This window comes from Rutidosis leptorrhynchoides, chromosome 4, assembly GCF_046630445.1.
Source record: "Rutidosis leptorrhynchoides isolate AG116_Rl617_1_P2 chromosome 4, CSIRO_AGI_Rlap_v1, whole genome shotgun sequence".
Lineage (NCBI taxonomy): Eukaryota > Viridiplantae > Streptophyta > Magnoliopsida > Asterales > Asteraceae > Rutidosis > Rutidosis leptorrhynchoides.
The window spans coordinates 250,189,335-250,208,621 of NC_092336.1; the positions used below are offsets into that span (position 1 = coordinate 250,189,335).

General features: G+C 33.6%; 1 pseudogene; it reads left to right on the top strand.

The window, feature by feature from the left end:
• The first annotated feature begins 465 nt into the window (after positions 1-465).
• LOC139844669 (protein LATERAL BRANCHING OXIDOREDUCTASE 1-like) lies at positions 466-10,817 on the top strand (annotated as a pseudogene).
• The last annotated feature ends 8,470 nt before the right edge of the window (positions 10,818-19,287 follow it).

Sequence of the window (19,287 nt, forward strand, 5' to 3'; positions counted from 1 at the left end):
AATATAAATAATAATTAAATGTTTATGATAAAAAGGGTGAATCAATCAACAATTTCAATCATTCCATGTACTATGAGCAGAAAAGCATCCAGATTCACAACACCAACCAAATCAATATCAACTAGTATTAATATTATATAATGTATCTACAAATCTACAAATGAAACTAAACACAACTATATTATATTATTATATTAAGGTATCTACTACCTCCGTCTCATTCCAATAGGCTAGTATTCCATTTTGGGTTGTCCCATTCTGATAGTCCACTTCCATAAATAGAAAGGAAAGATGATATTTCATTGGTGGATTTGGAGAGAGAAGATATTTCATTGGTGGAGAAATGAAGTTAGTGGAATTTCCTAAAACTGCGTGTTTTTTGTCTGTAGACTATTGGAATGAGACGGAGGTAGTATAAATCACCACCAACTTTTAATTATTTTCAGAAAAATATTACTATTAGTCATGGGAGAAGTTGATCCAACGTTCATTCAAGAACTCGAACACAGACCAAAACCATCAGTAGTTGAAGCTCATGGAATTCCACAAATCGATCTCGCACCTTTCATTAACTCGAAACCAACCGACACCAATGATCGCACGGCTGCGATACAACATCTTGTTGTGGAGGTCCATGATGCGTGCAAAAACTGGGGCTTTTTTCAAGTGATCAACCACGGGGTTCCAACCGAAAGACGAAAACGGATACAGTCAGCAGCCAAGACGTTTTTCGATCAAACGGTAGAAGAGAAGAGGAAGGTGAAGAGAGATGAATCGAATCCATTTGGTTATTATGATACCGAACATACCAAAAATGTGAGAGACTGGAAAGAAGTTTTTGATTTTACGGTCAAGAATCCAACCGTCATGCCTACTTCTTATTAGCCGGAGGATGAACGGACCACTGAGTTTTCGAGCCAGTGGCCTCAACATCCTCCGGAACTAAGGTACTTTGATGATCCGTACACCATTAATTTCCATCCATATACCGCTAAACAAGTTTTAAGGTGCTATACATATACAGTACAACATCATAAAACATGTTTGGTGTTGTATGGATTTCAGTACTATTTATTATTCGTCTCATTATAAGTGTCCATATTTGACTTTCAAAATGTTTCTTTTCATACATATTTTTATTTGTGTTATATATTATTTGATGAAAGTTATATAATTAAAACTGAATTATAAACTCAATCCATTCATACAAATTTAACAAATATTATATAACACAAATAAAGATATTTACGGTTAAAGTTAGCATAGAAAAACTTTGAAAATCAAATGTAAACCTTACACTGGGATGGAGGGAGGGTATACAATTGAGTTTTTTCATTACACTTAAATCACAACTTTTTTTTAGATAATCTGATGTTCTGTTTTAGTAAACATATAACTATTAAACTTTAATCACAGGATTCATAATTGTCAACAAACTAAAAAATTTAAAATGATTAAGCAATTATACTATATATATAACTTAACATTAATATAGGGAGGCTTGTGAAGAATATGTTAAAGATGTGCAAAATCTATCAAACAAACTGTTGGAATTGATATCTTTGAGCTTGAACCTCCCTGCGAACCGATTACAGCCCTTTTTCAGGGACCAGACTGTTAGAAATATGTTCTCGGGTTGGCTACGGCTCGATCGTGGTTTGACCGTGGTACATATATTCCGAAGATATGCCCATGACATTAAATAATAAAAGTCCATTTATCCTATTCGGTCACACACAAAGGCCAATCGTAAATTGTTTGATATACCTTCTAATCAGAAATTAATTTATTAATCATTAGTTAATGGTTTAATAAATTAAGTAAGTTTTTTTATGTGTGTACATATACTTACAAATCTAAATATATAAGATTTGATTTGATATAAATAAGATTTGATTTGATTTATAAATCTTATTTTATATAAAGATTTGTACTATAATCATATTTTATATAATATATAAGAGTTGATTTGATATAAATAAGATTTGATTTGATTTGTAAATCTTATTTTATATAAAGATTTGATTTTGCAAATCTTTTAAAATCTTTCCAAATCTTTATATTTGTATTATATGTATCAATTTTATTCTATATAATACCAAGTCTTGGTATTGAAAATATATATGTAACTTGAGATACAAAAATACACATACAAAATGCTATTTCTCTTTCTCATTTTCAAGTAACCAAAATACTTTATAATTGGGTTCGAGTTTTGGTGGAAATAAGGAAAAGAAAAGATCCGTTAAGTAGAAGGTATAGATCAAAGCAAGGTTGGAACTTTGGGTGTCTACCGTTTAGAGGAACTCTTCTTTGGGTTTTCAAATTCGATCTTCAAAAGGGCTACAAAGGTTGTATTTTAATCTTCTCTTGTTCAGTTTCGTTAATTTATTTTGTTTACTAAAGTTTTGTACAATGATCCGTGGAAGAGTATGATTTTGTAAAGTTTTAAAAATGCTTTCGCTCGCTTTGAATTTGTATCATACTCCAACAGTGGTATCAGAGCCATCTTGTACAAGTTTTAGCAAACTTTTCTTATGATATTTAGTTTTGATGGATGCGTTGTGCATGATTCTTGGAGATGATCAAGCATAACAAATATGCAAAACAAGTATCATGATTTATATTTCCTAAATACTAATTTGAATCTTGGATTTTGGCAAAATGTAAAATGGGTTAAATTCATTTTTTTTTCATTTAAGAAATTTTTTTCAGCCTGGACAGTCCGTATTTGATGGACTGTTTCGGGGCTTTACACTCAATATTATTGTATGAGACCAATTGCATTTGAAAGCTAACTGAAAGAACTTAAATTTGAAAAAACAATTCATCGAAAACGGATTAGAAATGAGTAAGATATGACCATTTAAAGTTACATGTATGAATCTGCCAAAATCCGAAAATTTTAATGGTAACTTGCATGTTGACTATTAATGATTCAATGTTTAGGAAAATAAAGTACATGAATTCTTTTCATGTTTTACATGAAATGAGAAAATTAAAATTATTAATTTTAGACTTTATGTTTTGGTAAAGTGAATAAATCTCCAACATGTTTTGATTCACTTAATATGTTTATTTGGATGGTTTTGGCATGAAAACCATACTTACAAAATATGAAGTGGGTTTACATACATATGTTATGTAAACAAGGATTGAATATTATAAGTGCCATTAAGTGTTGTTTAAATCAATCCTTATCGAAACATGTTATATGAAAATGGACGGTTGGCACTCCATTTGTAATGTATGCGATTGTTGTATGAAATCGGTAGTATTTGCCTCAATAAGACCCTTATGTGGATGTTTGGTTGTATGATTTAATTTATTATTTATTCAGGATGAATGTAATAATTTATTAAACGACTTGCATGTCGTCTTTCTATTTATATTGTATTTGTAATAGTATAGAAAATAGAATAGTTATTTTGTAAGATAATGCAACCAAGATTGAAATCAAGAAGACGATGTTCACAAGGCGGCCCATCCGAGCATATAATGGAGATGACGGTTTTAGTGGGAGCCAATTCTCACACAAGGTTATGTCCCTAGTTGACCATGTTTTTCCGTGTGTTGGCTCACCGAAAAAACGTATAGGACTCGAGGTATACTACCGATAATTGCGTGTCATGATTATTATTGTTTTATTATTTGTCTATGCCATGCTAGCTAGAAAATATTTTAAAAAAAAAACAAAAGGGACAATAATCATATAAAACGGTTTGGTTAAAATTAGTTTAACAAACGCAACACGCAATACATAATTAGCAAATGTTTTAAAATGGTGTAAACTACTTTTGCTAAAAGAAAACAAAAACCCGTTTTAAATGTAAACTTTATGCTATCCATGAGTAGTACACACATCCGAACCTTCTACCTGTTAGAGTTCGCGATACCCGAGAGTCTTGGGCCGGACTTTAATTGGGTGTTGGGAAGGGTGAGGTGAATTTCGCGATACCCGAGAGTCTTGGGCCGGATTTCACGTGTATCTATCACGGACGGTTTACAATCTGAAATCGTGGTTTGCGGCAAACCCGCCACGAGGAAGGATTAGCGTAGAAGGGATTAAACATGCCAAGTGAAATAATTGATTATCACTAAATCCCGCAGAACCTAAAAATTTCATAATGGATGAAATTGGTAATATAGTTACCTACCTAAATAGCTTATGGTTGGCGATCCGCGGCGAACCCGTCGTTAACATAAGTGAAATATGGATCTTAGCCTTGTTAATTATAATTGTTTGACTATTAAACACACTTGGGTAATTATCTTAACAAGGTTTAAGCATATCAAACTAACTAATACAACTTACTTTAAAAATAAAATATGACAGATGTCTGCAATAAACACAAATCCTACTCCGTCATCAATCACTAATTTCTGCCTTAAAGGACTCCTCGAAAAGGACAAGCTTACGGGCTTGAACTACATGGACTGGCTTCGCAACCTAAGAATTGCTCTTAGGATGGAAGGAAAGATCAGGGCAATTGAGGAACCCTTACCGGCAGAACCCGGATCGAGAGCTACTCAAGCGGCTAGGGACGAGTTTGAAAAACGGCGTTCCGAGTCTAATGAGGTAGCATGCTTGATGTTGGCGACCATGTCTCCAGAGCTCCAAAAGGGCATGGAGAGCTTAGGGTCGTATGACATGCTTAACCAACTCAAGGACATGTTCCAACAACAAGCAAAGCAAGAAAGGTTTGACACCGTGAAAGCTCTCGTATCTTGCAAAATGGCAACGGGAAGTAGCGTTAGTGTCCATGTACTACAAATGAAAGGGTACATAGACCGGTTGGAGCGCCTTGGTTTTTCCATAAGGCAGGAGCTTGCAACGGATTTTATCCTGAACTCGCTGACTAGTGCATATGAAGGATTCATTATGAACTATAATATGAACAATATGGAGAAAACAATCATGGAGCTCCATGGCATGTTGAAAACCGCTGAGGCTAACATGGCCAAAGCTAAACCCGCAACTACCGTTCTAGCCATTCGTGAAGGTGGGATTAAGAAGAAGAAAAACAAAGCAAAGGGCAAGAACAAGGGCAAGGGTAAGGTTGGCACGTCCAACTTCAAACCTAAACCTAAGGGCATTGCTAACTCTTCTACTTCAAAGATCCCGCAAACCAAGTCTCCTGAAGAAGCAATATGCTTTCATTGTGGGGATAAAGGACATTGGAGGCACAATTGTACTAAGTACTTGAAGGAACTTAATAAACTACGGGCTAAGGGAGTCGCCGTACCTTCAGGTTTGTTCATGATTGAACTAAACAATACTACTATTTCTAATTCCTGGGTATTGGACACGGGATGTGGTACTCACATTTGTACAAATGTGCAGGAACTCAGAAGAAGTAGGAAGCTGAAGACCGGGGAGCTTAATCTAATCATGGGGAATAAGAATGTTGCCTCTGTTGACATGATTGGAGAATACAAGCTTTCTTTTGATTCTGGTTTATGTATTGTTTTATCTAATGTTTGCTACAGTGCCGAAATGGCAAGAAACATTATATCTTTTGATGCTTTATTTAATGATGGTTTTAATTTTAGTTTTGATAATGGATCAATACTTGTTCACAAAAATGGGATGTTTTATTTCAAGGCTAGTCCTTGTAAAGGCATCTTAGAAACCACAGCAAAGCTAATTGATAGTTCAATCTACAATGTTGATTCATCTAAAGATGTTTTGGATAAAACGTATCTATGGCATTGTCGTTTAGGCCACATAAACAAGAAACGCATAGCCAAACTCCAGTCAGATGGAATTCTAGAATCATTTGATATAATATCGTATGATGAATGCGAATCTTGCTTATCAAGAAAAATGACAAAGGCACCTTTCACAGGAAACTGTGAACGGGCAAAGGATCTGTTGGGGTTGGTACACACTGATGTGCGCGGTTCGTTCAGATCGCCTACTAGACACCAGGAACGATACTTCGTTACATTTACTGATGACTTCAGTAGATATGGCTATGTTTATTTAATTAAACAAAAGTTTGAAACTTTTGGAGTGTTCAAGACATACCAAAACGAAGTAGAAAATCAACTGAACAAAAGAATTAAGATTCTCCGATCTGATAGAGGTGGTGAATATCTTAATGATAAATTTTATGATCATCTACGGGGTTGTGGGATAATCTCACAATTAGCTCCTCCTAGAACACCACAACATAATGGTGTGGCTGAAAGGAGGAATCGAACATTACTTGATATGGTTCGATCCATGATGAGCCGCACAATACTTCCAATCAGTTTTTGGGGTTACGCCCTACAAACTGCCGCAAAGATCCTTAACCTCATCCCAACCAAGAAAGTTTCCAAAACACCTTATGAGATATGGCATGGTAAAACTGTGTCTCTCTCATATCTAAGAATCTGGGGTTGTGAGGCTTACGTTCGTCGTGAAGCTCAAGATAAACTTGAACCCTGATCTGAAAAGTGTTTATTTGTTGGTTACCCGACTGATTCTTTTGGATATTTGTTTTACAACCCTACTGAGAACAAAGTCTTTGTGTCTCGAAAGGGAGTCTTCCTTGAAAAGGATTTCATATCAAAAGAAACCAGTGGGAGCAAAATAGACCTTGAAGAAATTCAAGAATCAACCGACATGGAAACCGATATTGGAACCAATTCTCCTCAAGAGGTCGACGAACCTGCTGTTGAGAGAGAAACTAACCTACAGCCACCACCCATACGTAGATCTGATAGAGTTCGTCAAACACCAAAGAAATATAGTTTACACATATTTGAGGGTGATGATGAAAATATAGATTCTGATAAACCTATTACCTATCAGGAAGCGATAACAGGCCCTAAGTCTGCCAAATGGAAGGAGGCTATGGACAACGAGATTCAATCCATGCATGATAATCAAGTCTGAACCTTGATTGATCATATACCAGGTATTAAAACCATTGGGTGTAAGTGGGTCTTCAAGAAGAAGACCGATATGGATGGAAATATACACACATTCAAAGCCTGGTGGCTAAGGGTTACACGCAACAATATGGTGTAGACTATGATGACTCTTTTTCACCAGTAGCTATGTTGAAATCTATTAGAATACTTCTTGCCATAGCTGCATTTTATGACTATGAGATATGACAAATGGATGTAAAAACAGCTTTTCTTAATGGTAAACTAACAGAGGATGTGTTTATGACACAACCTGAGGGTTATGTACATCCTAAGTATCCTAATAGTGTGTGCAAGCTTCAAAGGTCCATTTATGGACTTAAACAAGCTTCTCGTACCTGGAATCTTTGCTTTAATGAGAAGATCAAAGAATTTGGTTTTATTAGAGGCGAAGATGAGCCATGTGTCTATGTTAGGTCTAGTGGGAGTGTTGTAGTCTTCCTTGTACTATATGTCGATGACATATTACTCATGGGAAACGATATCCCGACATTGAAAGATGTCAAAGCTTGGCTAGGGAAATGTTTCTCCATGAAAGACATAGGAGATGCATCATATATTTTGGGTATAAAGATCTATCGAGATAGGTCAAGGAGATTAATTGGGCTAAACCAAAGTGCATATATAGATAAGATACTGAAGAAATTCGGTATGCATAACTCCAAGAAAGGGTGCGTTCCTATGAACCCTAGAATGATATTGTGCAAGTCTCAATGTCCTAATTCTGACTTGGAATCGGCTACCATGAGCCGGACTCCATATGCTTCAGCTATAGGATCGATCATGTATGCGATGATATGCACTAGGCCTGACGTGTCGTATGCACTAAGCATGACTAGTCGTTATCAGGCCAATCCTGGTGAAGCTCATTGGATAGCAGTCAAAAACATTCTAAAGTATCTTAGGAGGACTAAAGAGATGTTCTTGGTCTATGGTGGGAATGACGAGCTGAGCGTCAAAGGATACTCAGACGCTAGTTTCCAATCAGATAGAGATGATTGCTCTTCACAATCAGGATTTGTATTTATGTTGAACGATGGAGCCGTCACATGGAGAAGTGGCAAGCAAAGTACTATTACTGATTCTACGACAGAAGCCGAGTATATAGCGGTAAATGAAGCTGCTAAAGAGGCCATGTGGATAAAGAAATTCATCGGGGATCTAGGAGTGGTTCCTACAATCCATGATCCTGTTGAGATTTTCTGCAACAATGTGAGTGCGGTTGTCTTGGCTCAAGAACCGAGGTCATAAAAGCGCACACGGCACATACTCAGAAAGTATCATTGCATCCGTCAACTTGTAGCAGAAAATGACATATTATTAAGTAGAGTAGACACGACTAAGAACTTGGCTGATCCTTTCACCAAGCCTTTGCCACAGACTAAGCATGATGCTCATAGCATGTCTATTGGCATTCGTGTCATCGATGATAAAGTTTGATTGTATTTATTATGTTAAGTTTGAAACTTTAAACATTGGGCAATAATATATGTTGCAATTGATCTGATGATTAATATATTGAGATTATATTATACGCACGATGCGATCATTTCATTGTATATTGCCATGTTTTATTTTGCATGTTTTAACTTCCAATGAATATTATTTCATAAACTTCCACAGTCGATCATTCTCTAAGGAAGAGAGAATTGAATTAAGGCTGCTATGAAGTGTAGTAATATAGGCTTATATGAAACTACATTCATGAGGAACTTGATAGTTGATTCAAGGTTCTGGAATGACCACACTTAGACATTACTTCATGGTTTTAAGTCACAAGTAAGCTCTAAGATGGCAATATCATTTATCCTAGAGTGGATATGTATGAGGAATCCTGATACAAACTATATTCTACTTTGACCTGTATTTAACGCTGTGCGTAAATGCCAGTCATAAGGGTGCAGATCAGGTACAATATGGGATGTGGTGGATGTCTATACAGTTGAAGCAATTTGTTCCTTCTTCTCATAGCAAGTTGAAGCGATATCTCTGGGCCCCTCGTTGATTTGTGCTGCATTAAATGCATGGCCATGCTACGACTGAATTGATGCAATAGCAGTCTATTTGATCACCACAAATCTCTTTCGGGAAACATAATCTTGAATGATGATGATTGACACTTAACCATGTCACACGTTCATATAGATATCTTGAACAAAAGGATGACTGATATAAATCAAAATATAGGAGTGTAACGTAGCAGACTAGTTGTTACACACGGTGTGTCTTTTAAGACAGGCCAATATTATTAATGTCAGTGCAAGTGGGAGTCTGTTAGAAATATGTTCTCGGGTTGGCTACGGTTCGATCGTGGTTTGACTGTGGTACATATATTCCGAAGATATGCCCATGACATTAAATAATAAAAGTCCATTTATCCTATTCGGTCACTCACAAAGGCCAATCGTAAATTGTTTGATATACCTTCTAATCGGAAATTAATTTATTAATCATTAGTTAATGGTTTAATAAATTAAGTAAGTTTTTTTATGTGTGTACATATACTTACAAATCTAAATATATAAGATTTGATTTGATATAAATAAGATTTGATTTGATTTGTAAATCTTATTTTATATAAAGATTTGATTTTGCAAATCTTTTAAAATCTTTTCAAATCTTTATATTTGTATTATATGCATCAATTTTATTCTATATAATACCAAGTCTTGGTATTGAAAATATATATGTAACTTGAGATACAAAAACACACATACAAACTGCTATTTCTCTTTCTCATTTTCAAGTAACCAAAATACTTTATAATTGGGTTCGGGTTTTGGTGGAAATAAGGAAAAGAAAAGATCCGTTAAGTAGAAGGTATAGATCGAAGCAAGGTTGGAACTTTGGGTGTCTACCGTTTAGAGGAACTCTTCTTTGGGTTTTCAAATTCGATCTTCAAAAGGGCTACAAAGGTTGTATTCTAATCTTCTCTTGTTCAGTTTCGTTAATTTGTTTTGTTTACTAAAGTTTTGTACAATGATCCGTGGAAGAGTATGATTTTGTAAAGTTTTAAAAATGCTTCCGCTCGCTTTGAATTTGTATCATACTCCAACACAGACAACTTTTGTTCGGCTCAACCACTACCCACCCTGCAACGCACCTGACTTAGCCCTTGGTGTTGGCCGACACAAGGATGGAGGTGCGTTGACTATTTTGACTCAAGATGACGTAGGAGGTTTAGAAGTGAAACGAAAAACAGATGGAGAGTGGATCTTTGTCAAGCCTACACCAAATGCTTTCATTATCAATGTTGGGGACGTAATTCAGGTACTACACATTTTTCTAACGATAGCTCCCGGGTGGTTTTTAAAAAATTCGGACACGTATAATAATGTTTGTAGATGACTAACCATTTTCTAGAAACAACCTTCAACCATCAAAGTGTACAACAACTTTTTACATAATTTTATTTTTTAATGTCAGCCCTAAGGTCTTTCGTTAGAAAAATCCACATATTAATTGTTAGATTGTTTTAAACTTTCTTAATTATATAATTAATGATAATTATTAATTATTAGTTATAATGGAGTACTATATATAAATGGTTTGAAGTGTAGTGATTCTTAATTACTAATGTTTTATAGGTTTGGAGCAATGATACATATGAGAGTGTAGAACACAGGGTGAGGGTGAACTCTACTAGAGAAAGGTTTTCGATTCCATTTTTCGTGAACCCTGCACACTATACTATCGTTGAACCGCTACCAGAGTTGATAGATGAGCAAAACCCTACCAAATATGAGGGTTACAATTGGGGGAAGTTCTTTGTCACTCGAAAACGTAGTAATTTCAAGAAACTTGATGTTGAGAACATCCAGATTCATCATTTTAAGAAATTAGATGAGCGAAAAATTGATGATGTTGTTTCTCGTTTTGAGAATGTTGTTATATAAGTAGTTATCTTATCTTTTCATGTAAAGTAAAGTTATGAACCTTGAAATTTGGCACTTGTAGTTGTAATGGTACCGATGATCCATTAGCCAATTTTTTGGTCCTCTTGAATAAAAAGGATGATGGTTATAATTACCCATATGCGCTAAAAGGTATTTGGATTCATAAGCATTAAACATTTTGAACCCGAATATAATTGGTATTAGAGGTATTAGAGATAACTTACGGACCAAGTATCTTGATGAACTTGGAGAGAAGTTTATGAGTAAATATTGTATAGATATAGTTGCTATTGTATTTATCTTATTCTTCAAGTTATGTATGTATTATAAATATGAATGAAATCTATCCCACAATGTGTGGAGAATTATTTACTAATTCCGTTATGGTATCAGCCTAATCGATCCTCACGATCAATTAAAAAAAAGGTCCGGTTCTTTTCTATGTTCTTAATCAACGTATTCTTCGAAGTTCCGAAATACGGAGTATTTTATTTCAAATTTCTGCTTCGTTTGGTTTCGCTTCAATCTCTATATTCTTATTCTTTAGGACTTGCTGCCTTTATTGAAGTTTCATCAAGTGCCACTATGAAATATTTGATTTGAATATGCAACGTGTAATTTGCAACCTCTACAATTTCCACAGCTTCAATAATACTCCGTAGAATATTTACAACATCTTATTCGAATTTATTTTTTTAAGAGAGCGGATAAAGTGGTTGATCACAATTTAATTCTTGGTTGTAAATTCTCCACCTGATCATTGAGTACTTATAATCATGATCGTAAACTTAATACTTTTGTCGAGCAAGTTTTTATCTAGAGATCGAGTCAGGCCCCTATGTGTGTGCCGCCATCTCTACAGCGAGTCCGAGTCAGGCCCTCATGTGTGTGCCGCCGTCGCTACATCGAGACCGAGTAAGGCTATCTCTATGCCGCCGTCTCATTACACCGCTGACACATCTAACTTCTTTTTCTCTCTTCTTCTTTTTCTTGAATCTCAACTTCCTTCGATTTCTTCTGAAAATGAAAAAAAAAAAAAAAAAAAACACTTCTATATTCTATTTTTTTTTTCATGCTCATTTTTTCCACCACGTGTGTCGTTAGCATAACCTTGGAAGAAGCACCGTCTGACGTGTTCGGGTAGCATACCACTCGTGAAGTTAGGACATTGTTTGAAGAAGCATTATCAAGAGCATGGATTGTCCGTTGTTCAAATCTTTTTGCACCAAGCTCGAGTTGGTTTCCCACCTCTTCGCTTGAGGGGGGATATTAGAGGTATTAGAAATAATTTAGGGATCAAGTATCTTGATGAACTTGGAGAGCAAGTTTATGAGTAAATATTGTATAGATATAGTTACTATTGTATTTATCTTATTCTCCAAGTTATGTATGTATTATAAATATGAATGAAATCTATCCCACAATGCGTGGAGAATTATTTATTAATTCCGTTATTTGGACATGGTTTCGTGACATCAAGAAAATCAAGTCTTGAACGAAAACATCTAATTTTGAAGAAAATAATTCAAATGCTCACTTAAGGTTATATATGTTGAAATCCGTCTAATATTACATGAATGAAAGTATGAAAACAGAAAATTTCTACATATATGTAAAGACATACATTACACTACATGTACATAACAAAAGAAAAATTGGAAAAAATTACTGTAATTAATATATATACACGACTCAAATGGTAGCTAGGGAATAAGACCAATGTAGAGGTTGGAAGGGGTAGAAGAGTAAATTTGTTGTGATTCAATGGTTTGAAGAACTAAATCAACTACCTCAATAAACACCATCAAGAACTCATATGCTAACTTCAATATTTGCATACACATTTCCAGCTTCTGAATCAACATCATTATCATCACCTTCTATGTATCTACATCATCATCATCATCATCATCATTCACTTGAGCTCCCTCTTTCTGTCTATAAATATCTCTGTTTCTTTGTTTTATGAGTATGTGTACACATAAAACTGTAAGTGTGCCAGACATATATATAGTGTATGGCAATGGTCAACTTAAAAGTAATATGTGGCTCTTGAAACTCATGAATGGACATCATACGCATAAACATATGCATAGACATGTGTCATTAATTAATATAGATAAACATGGAATATATTTGTTGGAAGTAAACAAGGAATTTTGCATTACACCCTATATATACCACTTGTTAAAATATTGTACCAATATTGCAACAGGACTGCTTCTACTAGCTAGGAGTAAAATTGTTACATGATGTTTTCGAGACATATAATTTGCTAAAGGCCGGAGGTTCTCTCGGAAGCAATCTCTTTATCCGTCGAATAGAGAGAGGGATAACTTTCTCTACTTTGAGAGTGTTTCACTCTGGGTGGAGAAATGACTTGTCTTTATTCTCGGATAGGGGAAGGATTGTCTACATCTCACCTCCCCCATACACCACTCATGTGGTATTGGGTTTTGTTGTTGTTGTTGTTGTTGTTGTTGTTGTTGTTGTATTGTAAATAATCAAAGAGATTATGAATCGCTTTGTCAAATAAAAAATAAATGATAATACACTTAAAAGTTTTAATTTTGATTTTATTTTGATTTTAATTTTAATTTCAGTTTTAATTGTAATTGTATATTTAAATTTAACTTGTACACTTGTATTAAGATTTTGGCATGTAATGTACCTAATGTGTTTATCATGGTACCAACAACTTTAAGAATATATTTTGCATAGTAATCATTAACTTAGTAAACATATAGGTGTGAATCAGAAACAACCATTTTGTACCAACAATAAAATGTGATATTTTTTTATAAAATTAAGACTAGTTATGAGTGGTTGTTAAAAGAGAGGTGATACTCAGACACAAAGTTTTAATCCATACACAACTAAGTTACTATTATACCCTTACTTGGAATAAGAAAGTTCAACTCAATAGATAAATTTAGGGATCTAATTGTAAGTTTTATGATCAAAAGTGTGTATGGATCAAAACTTGGTGTGTGAGTATCACCTCCATGTTAAAAGAAAAAGGAAGAAAAAAGAAAAAGAAATTAGAAAAAAAACACTTTAGGACAATGTGAATAGTAATAATGCTTTGTGTTTTAGTATATACTGGCGATGGAGCCCGCGCTTCGCAGCGGAAGTTCAAAACATGCCCTTATATACTGGCGATGGAGCCCGCGCTTCGCAGCGGAAGTTCAAAACATGCCCTAATGGAAAACTCAGTGTTTGGTTAAAAAAAGAAGAAGTCAATATGAATGAAAGGTATTCCCAACTGTTTAGCATTTATTAAAAAGCTTACGTTTTACGTATAGTTAGTTGCGTTGTGTTCGTAAAATTATTTCGAGTTGAATGGTGGTATCGGAAAAATTGAACTCGTCGCGAGCGAGATGATATGTTTCGTTGTAGATTTGGGTGAAGTTTATTTAAGATTTTTTATTAAAATATTAAGCTGGCATTTTACCCCTGGTTGGGGGCGTATTTGGATTTTGGGAGAAGTTTGAGGGTTGTTTGTGTGGAATCTGAATTTAATTAAAGAAATCTATAATTTAGCCCTTGCAATTTTAAAAGGTTTTCATTTTTTAGTAAAGGATCCATGTAGGTACAATCATTTTTGCGAGGCCTACAAGTATTTTATGCACAAAGTTGGGTACTATTCACCAATAGTACCCAAACTTTGTGATTTAATATATGAGTATAGTATAATATAATATTAATATATATATATATATATATATATATATATATATATATATATATATATATAACATATAATATATAATATAATAATACATAGTATAATATATAATTATTCCGTTAGTACTTTCATATATCTTCATATTTCTCCGTATTTATTATTATTATTATTATTAATTATTAATACTACTATTATTATTAATTATTAACGAGTTGGCTGTAGTGACCCGAATTTTTCCATGTTTATATATATTAAATGAAATTATTATTTATATGATTAAGTGTTTCCAACATGTTAAGCAATCAAACTTGTTAAGACTTGATTAATTTAAATAGGTTTCATATAGACAATTGACCACCCAAGTTGATCGGTGATTAACGAACGTTAAAACTTGTAAAAACTATATGATGACATATGATTATATATATAGTTAACATGATATTATGATAAGTAAGTATCTCATTAGGTATTTTAACAATGAGTTATATACATAAAATTGAGTTTATTGAATTAAGAAACTCGAAACGATATATATAACGATTATCGTTATAACAACATCTTACTAAATACATATGAATCATATTAAGATATTGATACACTATGTTTAATCATGATAAATGATAAGTAAACATGTCATTAAGTGTATTAACAATGAACTACATATGTAAAAACAAGACTACTAACTTAATGATTTCGAAACGAGACATATATGTAACGATTATCGTTGTAACAACATATAACTGTATATATATCATACTAAGATATATTAATATATCATAATATCATGATAATGTAATAATTTAACATCTCTTTAGATATAATAAATAATGGGTTAACAACATTTAACAAGATCGTTAACCTAAAGGTTTCAAAACAACATTTACATGTAACGACTAACGATGACTTAACGACTCAGTTAAAATGTATATACATGTAGTGTTTTAATATGTATTCATACACTTTTGAAAGACTTCAAGACACTTATCAAAATACTTCTACTTAACAAAAATGCTTACAATTACATCCTCGTTCAGTTTCATCAACAATTCTACTCGTATGCACCCGTATTCGTACTCGTACAATACACAGCTTTTAGATGTATGTACTATTGGTATATACACTCCAATGATCAGCTCTTAGCAACCCATGTGAGTCACCTAACACATGTGGGAACCATCATTTGGCAACTAGCATGAAATATCTCATAAAATTACAAAAATATTAGTAATCATTCATGACTTATTTACATGTAAACAAAATTACACATCCTTTATATCTAATCCATATACCAACGACCAAAAACACCTACAAACACTTTCATTCTTCAATTTTCTTCATCAAATTGATCTCTCTCAAGTTCTGTCTTCAATTTCTAAGTGTTCTTCATAAATTCTATAAGTTCTAGTTTCATAAAATCAAGAATACTTCCAAATTTGCTAGCTTACTTCCAATCTTGTAAAGTGATCATCCAACCTCAAAAAATCTTTCTTATTTACAGTAAGATATCTTTCTAATACAAGGTAATACTCATATTCAAACTTTGATTCAATTTCTATAACTATAACAATCTTATTTCGAGTGGAAATCTTACTTGAACTTGTTTTTGTGTCATGATTCTGCTTCAAGAACTTTGAAGCCATCCAAGGATCCTTTGAAGCTAGATCTATTTTTCTCATTTCCAGTAGGTTTATCCACAAAACCTGAGGTAGTAACAATGTTTATAACATCATTCGATTCATATATATAAAATTACCTTATTCGAAGGTTTAAACTTGAAATCACTAGAACATAGTTTAGTTAATTCTAACTTGTTCGCAAACAAAAGTTAATCCTTCTAAATTGACTTTTAAAATCAACTAGACACATGTTCTATATCTATATGATATGCTAACTTAATGATTTAAAACCTGAAAACACGAAAAACACCGTAAAACTGGATATACGCCGTCGTAGTAACACCGCGGGCTGTTTTGGGTTAGTTAATTAAAAACTATGATAAACTTTGACTTAAAAGTTTTTCTTATGGAAAAATGATATTTCTTATGAACATGAAACTATATCCAAAAATCATGATTAAACTCAAAGTGGAAGTATGTTTTCCAAAATGGTCATCTAGACGTCGTTCTTTCGACTGAAATGACTACCTTTACAAAAATGACTTGCAACCTGTATTTCAGACTATAAACTTATACTTTTTCTGTATAGATTCATAAACTTAAGTTCAATATGCAACCATAGCAATTGTATTCACTCAAAACGGATTTAAAACGAATAAGTTATGGGTAAAATAAGATTGGATATTTTTACTTGTTGTAGCTACGTGAAAATTGGTAACAAATCTATATTAATCATATCCTAGCTAACTTATATTGTATAATACATATATTCTAATATATTATGTAATCTTGGGATACCATAGACACTATGCAAATGTTTTGACATATCATATCAACCCATCTATATATATTATTTGGAACAATCGTAGACACTCTATATGCAGTAATGTTGGAGCTAGCTATACAGGGTTTAGGTTGATTCCAAAAATATATATACTTTGAGTTATGATCTAGCCTGAGACGTGTATACACTGGGTCGTGGATTGGGTCAAGATAATATATATCAATTTATTTCTGTACATCTAACTATGGACAACTAGTTGTAGGTTACTAACGAGGACAGCTGACTTAATAAACTTAAAACATTAAAACGTATTAGAAATGTTGTAAATATATTTTGAACATACTTTGATATATATGTACATATTTGTTATAGGTTCGTGAATCGACCAGTGGCCAAGTCTTACTTCCCGACGAAGTAAAAATCTGTGAAAGTGAGTTATAGTCCCACTTTTAAAATCTAATATTTTTGGGATGAGAATACATGCAGCTTTATAAATGTTTTATAAAATAGACACAAGTACATGAAACTACTTTCTATGGTTGAACGATCGAAGCCGAATATGCCCCTTTTACTTGGTAACCTAAGAATTAGTAAACCAGTCTACTAATTGACGCGAATCCTAAAGATAGATCTATTGGGCCCAACAAACCCCATCCGTTGTATCGGATGCTTTAGTACTTTGAGTTTTTATATCATGTCCGATGGATGTCCCGGAATGATGGGGATATTCTTATATGCATCTTGTTAATGTCGGTTATCAGGTGTTCACCGTATGAATGATTTTTATCTCTATGTATGGGATGTATTGAAATATGAAATCTTGTGGTCTATTATTATGATTTGATAATATATAGGTTAAACCTATAACTCACCAACATTTTTGTTGACGTTTTAAGCATGTTTATTTTCAGGTGATTATTAAGAGCTTCCGCTGTTGCATACTAAAATAAGGACAAGATTTGGAGTCCATGCTTGTATGATATTATGTAAAACTGCATTCAAGAAACTTATTTTTGATGTAATATATTCATATTGTAAATCATTATGTAATGGTCGTGTGTAAACGGTATATTTTAGATTATCATTATTTGATAATCTACGTAATACTTTTTAAACCTTTATCGATAAAATAAAGGTTATGATTGTTTTAAAAATGAATGCAGTCTTTGGAAAACGTCTCATATAGAGGTCAAAACCTCGCGACCAAATCTATTAATATGGAACGTTTATAATCAATATGAACGGGACATTTCAGTTGGTATCCGAGCGTTGGTCTTAGAGAATAAGAAATTTGCATTAGTGTGTCTTATCGAGTTTGTTAGGATACATTAGTGAGTCTGGACTTCGACAGTGCTTTCTTTAAAAATGATTGCTTAACACTTTTGTTGGAAACTATATATTATTAACATGTAAATATTATGTGATATATTAACCTCTTAATGTGTTTGATATTGTGTGATAGATGTCTACCACTAGTACAAATCCCATCGATTCACCTAATAATAATGAAGAGTCGAATATATTTTGGAAAGATTCACAAATTCCCGAAGAGGAACCGGAAGAAGAGGAACCGGAAGAGGAGGAACCGGAAGAAGAGGAACCGGAAGAGGAGGAACCGGAAGAGGAGGAATCGGAAGAAGAAGAGGTTCCGGAGGAAGAAATATTGATACCTATAGTAAATCGATTAAATAAAAGAAAATCCTCAACCAACGGACCAAAGTTAATAATGGTCAATGGTGTTTCCGCTGAGGAAGCAAAATATTGGGAAGATTATCAATTTTTCGATGAATCGGATCCCGATGAGGATTCCGATGATGTTATAGAAATTACCTCGACCCAATTTAATAAAGCGAAAGAAAATAATAAGGGAAAAGGTATAAAAATAGAGAAACCCGATTCCAACCCCGATGAACTTTATATGTATCGGCAACATCCGTATTTTCTAAAATGTAACAATGACCCGGGAACCTCTAAACCACCAAGTTTTTCTAAATCATTGTGGAAAACGACAGCTCGTATTAGAGGAACACCATATATTCCTAGAAAATTAGGAAAACGAACCAAGTCTGAAGAAGAAGAAACCAGTGATTCAGATTAGAGGGTTGTAATCATGTTGTATATTATATGTATTGTAGTGTGCTTTACTTTTATGTTCTATGTAAAAATTGCTTGTATTGTTTGTTAATTATCTTTTACGAATCTAATCCTTGTCTATTTTACAGTATAAAAAAAGAAAATGGACGTTAAGGGTAGACAACCGAATATTTTAGAAGACCTACCAGAGGATATGATTGAGGAAATCTTGTCTAGAGTCGGTCAGAATTCATCAGCACATTTAGTTATGGCGAAATTAACTTGTCAAACATTTGAAAGACTTTCCAG